The 9,659-nt window shown below is 42.2% G+C and overlaps 2 pseudogenes; one reads left to right on the top strand and one right to left on the bottom strand.

The window, feature by feature from the left end:
• Positions 1 to 2,084: 2,084 nt before the first annotated feature.
• Positions 2,085 to 2,362, top strand: LOC119065479 (dolichol-phosphate mannosyltransferase subunit 3-like; annotated as a pseudogene).
• Positions 2,363 to 7,677: 5,315 nt separating this feature from the next.
• Positions 7,678 to 8,040, bottom strand: LOC119065512 (ADP-ribosylation factor-like protein 9; annotated as a pseudogene).
• Positions 8,041 to 9,659: the final 1,619 nt, after the last annotated feature.

Below are 9,659 nucleotides of genomic sequence, written 5' to 3'. Positions count from 1 at the left end.
TGTCTTCTTTTTCATTTTATTTTATTTATTTATTTTTAGAGAGAGGGGAAGGGAAGGAGAAAGAGTGAGAGAGAAACATCAATGTGTGGTTGCCTCTCATGGGTCTCCTACTGGGGACCTGGCCTGCAACCCAGGCATGTGCCCTGACTGGGAATCGAACCAGCGACCCTTTGCTTCACAGGCCCGTGCTCAATCCACTGAGCTACACCAGCCAGGGCTACCTGTCTTCTTAAAACTTTACTCCAAAGGCTCCTGTTACCTCTCCCAATATTTTGTATTTGTTGGCTCCTTTTTTCTGTACCTTTTATCCTGGTCATGTTTTCTTACATTTGTTGACTTAAGAAATGCCCGAATTTACAGAGAATTATTATAAGCGTTTATGTGAGCCAAACCGACAACATATGTTGGGAAGCAAAATCCCAAATGCTCCAGAGAATGACAGTTTTGAAGTTTCTTTTATACATTTGGAATAAGGGAGGAGTTGGAGGTTATGTGAAAGTGGGAGAAAGTAAGGTGGGGATTGGAATACAGTAGCGTAACAGAACACAGGCCGGGGTGGGGGCGATTATCTGATCCACTCAGGGGACACCAAAAAGTGTTACAGAACACAGGGGTCTGAGGATGGTATACTACTACCAAAAGGACCCCCTACTGGGCTCAATTGTCGACTGCCAGAGGAAAGACGTCTCTCAATGCCAGAGATTTGTGAAAAGGAAAGGAAAGGTTTATTTAAAGCTATACAGACTTAAAGTAGTGACTCAATGTCCCCATTAAAATACCAAAGTCCTTTTGGATACCCACAGACACCCACAGTGCTTCCTTTTCCCCTTCCCTAATTTGGGGGTACCATCACTCCAGAAAAGAAGTAGGTGTCCATGTTATAGGCCGCTGTCACTGTCAACTGTGTCACCATCCAGGCAGGATCTCTAATTAATCCAAAGCCATGAGGCACCTTCTCATGGCCTACTGGCAAGCGTTCTTTCACCCTTCTTCCAGGCAAAGTCTCTCCTGCTTCCCAGGCCATGTGGCCAAAGGGAGCACCCCAAAGCCGTGTGGTCCTCTTCTACCAAAGCTATAGGGGTCCCTGCTCTGGCCAAAAGGGCATGGTTGTTCTTCTCTCCACCAAAGCTGTAGGGAGTGGGGGTTGTTGCTCTGGCCAAAAGCCTAGTGGCAATTCTCTGCTAAAGCCGCATGGTGATTCTCTCTACTAAAGCTATGGGGGGGGGGTCCCCCCTCTGGTGAAGCCTCATGGTTCTCTCTGCAAAGCTGCATGTGGTTCTCCCCCAGTGGCTGCTGAGTCTGGGTTTAAATCCCCACGCCAGTCTTCCTCTGTACCCCCATTTCCGACTCCTCCCACAATCAGTTACACCTGTCAGCATTTCTGTATGATTCAAGGTTACTGGGCTGCTATCGTGAGTCTGGGCAGGTATGGTTCCATGTCACAGAGCCAATCATCTCCAAGCTCCCATGCAGGTGCTGTAACTCGAGAGACCTACCTCCCAGTTACATCTTGGGTGGAAGTCCCTCCCTTCTCCCTAGCTCAAAGCATGGCCACAGCTATTTAACATATCTATGCAACCAGTTAAAGGTTATAGATATGTTAAATGACCATGCCAGAGGTTAGCTGCAAAGCTGTTGCTGTACAAAACAGCTCTCAGTGGCCCTGCTCCTTTTGTCCCTTCCCCCAACTCACACCTGTTGAGGGGGAAGGGGTGAGGACATCTTATATGTCTTTCTAATATTTCCTAGATACCCTGAGTTCTGGACCCCATTCCAAATCCCTTTTTTGGGCCCCCCCTCTTGGCTGCACTGTGTGCAGTAGGGTTAACAAGATTCTTGTGGGTGTTATGCCTTTGAGAGGTCTGGAAAAGAGGATTACATCTGGCATTTCAAATATGAGTTAGCCTAGATGCTCAAGAAAAGTAGATAGGTCTGGCTTAGCCTTTTACTAAAGAAGTTGTAGACTTGGGGCATGACTGCCCACCCCACATGGCAGCCTCATAGGTTACCAGGGATTTAGATGTTATTTCCACTTAAAATAATACCAAATTTGGCACAACTGGGCAACTCAGGGCAGAGCAACCATGACAAAATTAGCACAGTGGCTTTGGGCACTGGCTGTCATGGGCTCTGCCTGGGCGGCTCTGACCACTGGGGCCCTAGGCTTGGAGCTGCCTTGGTCCTGCCAGAAGGTCCTGTGGCCACTGCCGGCCTATTTGCTGGTATCTGCTGGCTGCTATGCACTGGGCACTGTGTGCTATCATGTGGCAACTTTTCACGATGCGAGGATGCCACCCAGGAGCTGCAGAGCCAGATCCAAGAGGCCAGAGCTGACTTATCCCACAGGGGGATTCGCTTCTGACACCCTGACCCCATTCCCGCTGGACCACCCCTCTCACCCATCCCCCATTAAACAGTAGCAAGTTTACTAAAAATAAAACAAATTCATCTACTGAATCATTCAATATTTATTGAGTCTAGACTTTGTGCTCTTCCATGCTGAGCAAACAGCACTCTGAAGGGTCTGGCCCATAAAAGGAACCAGGAGGCCTGGTGGGAGATCAGATGTATGTGAGGAGCAGAGGGAAGTCTTTTTCCCCAGAGTCCCAATGAGACAGGAGATAGAAGAGAAATGAGGAAGTCCTGAGACAGCGCAGCTGTCATCAGTCAGCATCCTGATTTCTGAGACACCAAGTCGCTGCACTTGACACTAGAGCTTCAGTTGTACCGTTGCTTCAGTGTCCTAAATTAGCATTACAGTTTCCTCCCCGTGTGGGCAATCAAGGAGAATTATGGGACCCGATAAAGCCTGCACCCTTTTGGTGGAAGGGGGCCATTCTCTGGTCAGGGGTGGCACGCTCCCATATTTCGGGAAGTGTACTTTTCTTAATGAATCTCTCTTGCTTCACTCAACTCTGTGTAGGCTGTTCAGTTCTAAGAGCCTGACCCTGTCTCCATCAGCAACACCAATCCACACTATCTGGTATCTCCACTGAATGGGAAACTAAAAACTTTTAGTGTTATTGATTACTCTTCTCCTAAAACAGAGTTTTTCTCATTTCTGAAGTCCGTTAAAGATACTCTGTTCCACTGATAAAAATATTAGCTACTTTTATATAAAGCAGGTACACGTGCATTCTTCTGAGCACTTTATACACGAATCTTTTCCCTCAAAACTACCCTATGATCTAGAAATTATTGTGGACAAAAAGGAGTTCTACACGGAGATATAGTCTTAAATTCCTAAGTGGGGAGGTCGTGATGAGCAGCCACACTTAAAGCATATTACTTTTTTTAGTAAAAGGTTTATCTTGGCCTTAAACAGGCCCTGTCCACTGTTCTTGTGCTTCTTGCTGAACACATCTTTGAAATAAGCCAACCACCCTCAGGAAAGCACATAATCTTGTTAATTATCTTGTTATCCAATCCCAGCCCTGCTTTCTCTCTTAGTGCAAACTTCCTTATGTTCCCTCCTTAGTTCTAGGTGTATAAAAGAAACTACAAAACTGTCATTCTGTGGAGCATTTGAGATCTTGCTTCCCAGAAATTGCCATCATTTGGGCTCAGATAAATTCAGCTAAATATTCTCTACAGGTCTGGAGGTTTCTCGTGTCAATACTGTTATGAGCCCCATTTTATCAATAGGTAAACTAAGGCAAAGAGAGATCAGGAACTTTCCCAGCTCATGGAGATAGTAAATGGAAGAGATTGATTTCAACCCAAGCTGTCTGGTTTCACCATTATAATATATTGCCTTGAGACGGAGATCTTATTTGTCTTTGTTAGTGTTATGCAAGATTTTGTTATTCAGACTTCAAGTCTCAATTAAGAATTCTGTAATTTGTACTTCTTGCAAACTCCAGCATGTAAATAAAGTTTTTGATAGAATAATAGCAATATTCAAGACAATGTCTTATGATACTAGTATTTTGGAAATTTTCTTCATCATTGATAGGCCAGATTGGCTTCCCTACTTTAAATTAAGATTGATTTTATGAATAAAAATATTTTCTTAATTATTTCTGGCATTCTTTATAAAATTTGCGTAAGATCGACACTATTTCTTTTTGGAAAGTTGATAGAATTCATCAGTAAAACCATTTGGTCCTGGGCTGTTCTTTGTGGGGAGATTTTCAATTAATAATTCAAGTCCTTATAATCTGTTCATGTTTTCTATTTCTTTATGAGTCCACTTTGGTAATTTGTGTCTTTCTGGTAATTTTTCAGTTCATCTAAGTTGTCTAATTTGTTGGTATAAAGTTATTCATAGCATCCTCTGATAATTCCTTTAATATCTGTAAAGGTGTTAGTTATTTTCCTTTCATTCCTGATTTTAGTAATTTGTGTTCTTTTTTTTCTTGGCCACTATAGCTAAAGGTTTATTGCTTTTATTAATTTTTCTCTATGTTTTGCTTTGTGTTCTTATTTCATGAATTTCCACTTTGATCTTTATTATTTTCTTTCAGAAGAGTGCCATAGACCGCTATTGTTACCTAAACTTTAGCAGTTTTTCATAAATAAACACTTCTCTATTTGTTATTGGCTTTTGGTTGACGTCTGGAGTCCTGAAATGGTACTTTGGGGGCAATTTTGCCCAGTTCTCTAGTATTTTTGGAGACAGGATTTGCTGATCTTTTCACTCTGCCACTGGGGCAAATTCCCCATAGTACTTTTGAATGTAAAATTTCAACCTATTTAGATGAAATGTGCTAGGTGCAACATGTGAACTTTGGTGGTAGAAATAGCTAGACAAATGTTTCTTTTTAAGGGCAACTAATATTAGGTCCTTATTCCAGCTACTAGAAGATGACAAAGGCCTGTTTTGAAAAGCTCATTGCTTCCCTTGGAAAATGATCTGGTAAAAGTATTTATATTACTATGCTTTGGACAGATGATTATAGAACACTTGTGAACCTGCCTTAAACATTGTAATATGTGCACACACACACTCATAGGCACATGTGCATGTGTGTTGTGTATGTGCACAAGTGTATTGGGTTGGCTAAAAAGTTCATTTCGTTTCTTTGTGTAAGATGGCTATAATAGAGCTTAGTTGTCTTGAACTTTATTCAAAACAACTTTGTTAGATTACATTGTGACAGCTGTCGTATCAGCATGAATTTAAAAAAAACTCATCAAGCCCTGGCTGGTGTAGCTCAGTGGAGTGAGCTGTGAACCAAAGGATCGCCAGTTCGATTCCCAGTCAGGGCACATGTCTGGGTTGTGGGCCACGTCCCCAGTGGGGGCCACATGAGAGTCAACCACACACTGATGTTTCTCTCCCTTTCTTTCTCCCTCTCTTCTCTCTCTAAGAATAAATAAATAAAATCTTTAAAAAAAATAAATAAAACTTATCAAAATTAGTGAATTTTGTGTAGTCATTTTAATATTGAAGATGGAAGAAAATAAGCAACATTTTCAGAATATTACGCTTTATTATTTCAAGAAGAGTCAAAACACAACTGAAACACACACACACACAAAGATTTGTGCGCTGTATGGAGAAGGTGCTGTAACTGATAAATTAATAAATTATGTTTATTATAGAATATGAAATTTCTTCATTTAAATTGTAAATAACTATGTTCATTGTGTAGGCTCTTCTGCCATAAAAAAATCTCCAAGTCCTGTGTCTGTTTTTTTTCCTTGCTAGCTGCATGTCAGCATCTAACTTTAAAAATATTAAAGCATGACTCTTTCTTTTTTTTAAACACAGATTTTTTAAAAAATATTTTATTTATTTATCTTTAGAGGGGAAGGGAAGAAGAGAGGGAGAGAAACATCAATGTATGGTTGCCTCTCGTGGGTCCCCTGCTGGGAACTGGCCTGCAACCCAGGCATGTGCCCTGACTGGGAATCGAACCGCGATTGTCTGGTTTGCAGGCCTGTGCTCAATCCACTGAGCTACACCAGCCAGGGCTAAAGCATGACTCTTATACAATATGTAGTGAACAGGGTTAAAGATATAGTCAATGAGGGAACAAAGATGGTAACATAAGTTCAAAGGAAGATATGAAAAACCGATGTGTCAAAATAAGTTTGCAGAGTCAGGCAAAAAACCTCCACGAAATCCAAAAACCAAAACAAAACTTGTTAATGTCCTATAGGGCAAAAAGCTGAAACCTTCAGGGTTATTTTTCAACTACACAGAAATCATTTGCAATTTTTCATTGTTCTATAAGTGAGCACCTACTGTATTAGTTTCCTATTGCTGCCATAACAAATTACCACAAACTCAGTGGCTGAAAACAATACAGATTTACCATCTTACAGTTCTGGAGGTCAGATGTCCAAAATGGGTCTCATTAGGCTAAAACCAAAGTGTCTTGGGCTAAAATCAAAGTGTGAACAGGTCTTGTTCCTTCTGGAGACTCTAGGGGAGAATCCATTTTATTGCCTTTTCCAGTGTCTAGAGACTGTCTACCTTGAGACCTAACTTTTCAGAATCTGAACCCTATGATAAACAGTAAATATGTAAAATCACCTTTCCCTGGAGCAATGCTGTCAGTATAGAAGGTGATATAACTTTCTGGGATGATGGATATGGTCTCCACTGTGCGGTTCAATATTGTACCCAGTAGCCATATGTGGCTACTGAGTGCTTGAAAGGTGGCGAGGGCAACTAAGGAACTGAATTTTTAAATTAAGTTTAAATTTAAGTAACCACATGTGGCTATGGTCATCATATTGGACAGGGAAGCCCTAGGGCACCCAATTACTCTTTTATGGGCTTATTGGTGCTGGACCACGACACCAAAACAACCCACATTATGTTTTTCCTCTTATTTTCAAGTTTTGGAAATTTTTTCTTAACATGTGCAAGTGAAATAAATAGAGAGTCCAACAGATTAAAATCCAATAATATTATGAAACCTGATTTCTTTGTCAAAGAACTACAGCTTTCTTTTTTAATCTTTAGCTCTCCTGGCTCATGTGTATCTGAGTTATACAGTATAGGTTTCACAAATATTTTCTATTTGAATAGAGGACATTAGTTGGCTCTTCCTTAGCCGAACTAGTGTAAGGATTAGTTTGAGATACACCCTGAAGAAAGGGGTGAGTAAAATACAGTCCTGGGAGGGTACATATGTAGATAAATAGGTGGTGAGATAGAAGGACACAAGGGAGGAAGGGTCACTTCCACCCCAAAACTGTATGTCAACCTCAGAAAGAAGGCTTATTGGTATAGTGGGTTGAATAGTGTCCCCCCAGAGTCGTGTCTTCCTGGAAACTCAGAATGTGACCTTGTCTGGAAATAGGGTCTTTGCAGGGATTAGTTAAGATAAGGTCATACTGAATTAGAGGGGGCCCTAAACCCAGTGATTAGTGTCTTTTTGTTGTTGTTGTTACTTGGAAGAGAAAAGTTTATTAAAATATTTTAATATGAACCTCATGTTGAAAAAGAACAAATGGAATCAATGCTTGCTGATATTCACTTTAATTTTGTTGATTAAAATCCAAATCCCCCCCAAATATTTTATTTTGCCAATATTTTTAAAGTTCAAAATCTAAATAAAATGATGCTCCTAATTGCTCAACATTATTTTTTTCTACATGCCGTGCATCGGGAAAACAGAAAAGGGCTTATTCTTGTATTTGCAGGTGGAAACGTTGGCATCAAGCCTGCCATGCAACACCCCCGGTGACGTGTGTATTGCACGGGGGGCCTGGGCCTCATCACTGCACACCTGTCGCCAGGTATGCAATCAGGTCTTGGGCATCTTGCATGGTGAAGGATATCTTTGAGCCATTTGCAGTCACTTGGGCTCCAAACAAGTAGCTCTTCCTGTCATTTCTCTTCTGATAATGCCAAAGCTTCATGGATCTACGAGTACGTAAGGTGATAGTCTGTTTCAAGGTCCTGCTTGTTTACAAACACAAGCGGAGGAATGCTGGAGTTTTAACTGATTGACGAAGGTGTTTCTGGTCTTCAGGTAATCTGTTGCAATCTGCTGAATCCACCACAAAGATCAGGAGTACTCTCCTGGACACATACATTTCCCAATACGAATGGAAATGTTCACTTTCATCAATCTGCAAGAACTCCGTCTGGCTGTCTTCAGGGTTGATGCACGCTGTACTGAAACCTTGGGTGGGAGCCTAGTACTGCTGGACTATTTTTAAATCTACAGAGTGGAGAACATGGGCCTTTACTGGTCTATGCAGGCCCAGTACTAGGATCTGGTTATTTTCTCCGGGGGCTCCAATAGGGGCCTTGCCAAGATGCTGTTGTCCTCTTTCTCTTCCCTTAAACTGTTCTTTCTCTTTCTCTGTCCCTCACCCTTTCCTTTTGTCCTGCTCTTTACTTACTTTTCTCCTCCTTCCCTTTCTCTTTCCCCCTCTCTTTTCCTTTTTTCTTCTTTCTCCTTCTCTTTCTTTCTTTTCTCTGTCTCCTCCTTTCCTTTTCCCCAGACTTTCTCTTTCTCCAGCTCCTTTCCCTTCTCTTTTTTTTCCTCACTCCCCCCCCCCCCCATTTTCACTGCCCATTTCCTTTCTTCCTGCGGACCAACACCACACACTGGAGCTGTAGTCCTGGGTTTGAGCAGGGGACCCAGGTGTTTTTATAAGAGAAAGGAGAGGAAGAGTTGGACACAGATGCACTGGGAAGTGAGCCAGGTAAAGACAGAGGCAGAGACCGGAATGATTCGGATACAAGCCAAATACCAAGGGAATAGCAAGGCACCATCAGGAGAGGTAAGGAAGGATTCTTCCCTAGAACCCATGGCCCTGCCAGCACCTTGATTCCAAACTTCTAGCCTCCAGAACTGAGACAATAAATATATAAGCCACCCAGTTTGTAGTAATTTGTTATGGCAGCCATAGGAAACTAATCCAGTTGGAGAGGTCACAGTATCAAGGTCAGAGCGAAAGAAGCAGGTCTTGCCATGGGTAGGGACAGGCCACCACTAAGATCTCAGTAGCAGAGCTGGTGGACTTACTCTCCGTGGCTGGGCCATCCAGGCCATCTGCACCAGGGGCCTTTTGACCTTGTTTACCTCACTCAACAGTCTAACTCTCAGGAGAGAGACTCCGATGGAGCTTATCCCATCCCTTTCCCAGCAGCCCTCCTGGAGTACACGGAGGGGAGAACAGGTGACTTCCCCAAGGAAAAGACCCCATGCAGATAAAAACAATGGATGACTGCTACACAGATGATAGCACGGTCCTTTTCAGAAGAAGAAACTGTTCTGTGGAGTGCTGTTCTTTTACCCAGTGAGGGTGGAGAGTACGGATGTTGAGAAAGATTATCCTGGCAGTGACGTGCAGAATGGTTTGGAGCGAGACCAGCTAGACAGCTGGTGACATCATCTATTGTGAAGTTAAGAGAGAATGGGGGCATCTGTCCTGCTGTGGTGGCCATGCCAAGCAAGGAAAGATCACTTGTTTTATATTTCGTGATATCTTACTACTGACTCAATCAATGTCATGCAGGGAGGCTGAGAAAATGCCTTTATTTTCTGTCTCCAACTATTTTAGCCTATTTTTTTTACTTCTTTTTTGGCATTTGAATCAGAAAACATATTTTTTTTTGCTATTTACCTACCCAATTATATGAGACCGGTCAAGTGGTAATTTTCACTGTTCTGGGAGTGGAGCTGGGAGCAGGTTATTTTTCCTGATCAGGTGGGAAAACCCACTCAGAGAGTCCAGGTTCAGAA

The sequence above is a fragment of the Artibeus jamaicensis genome, unplaced genomic scaffold (assembly GCF_021234435.1).
Source record: "Artibeus jamaicensis isolate MK-2021 breed Jamaican fruit bat unplaced genomic scaffold, CSHL_Jam_final contig_391, whole genome shotgun sequence".
Taxonomy (NCBI): domain Eukaryota; kingdom Metazoa; phylum Chordata; class Mammalia; order Chiroptera; family Phyllostomidae; genus Artibeus; species Artibeus jamaicensis.
The sequence above is the reverse complement of the archived record's forward strand: the minus strand, read 5'-3'. Positions and strand labels throughout refer to the sequence as shown.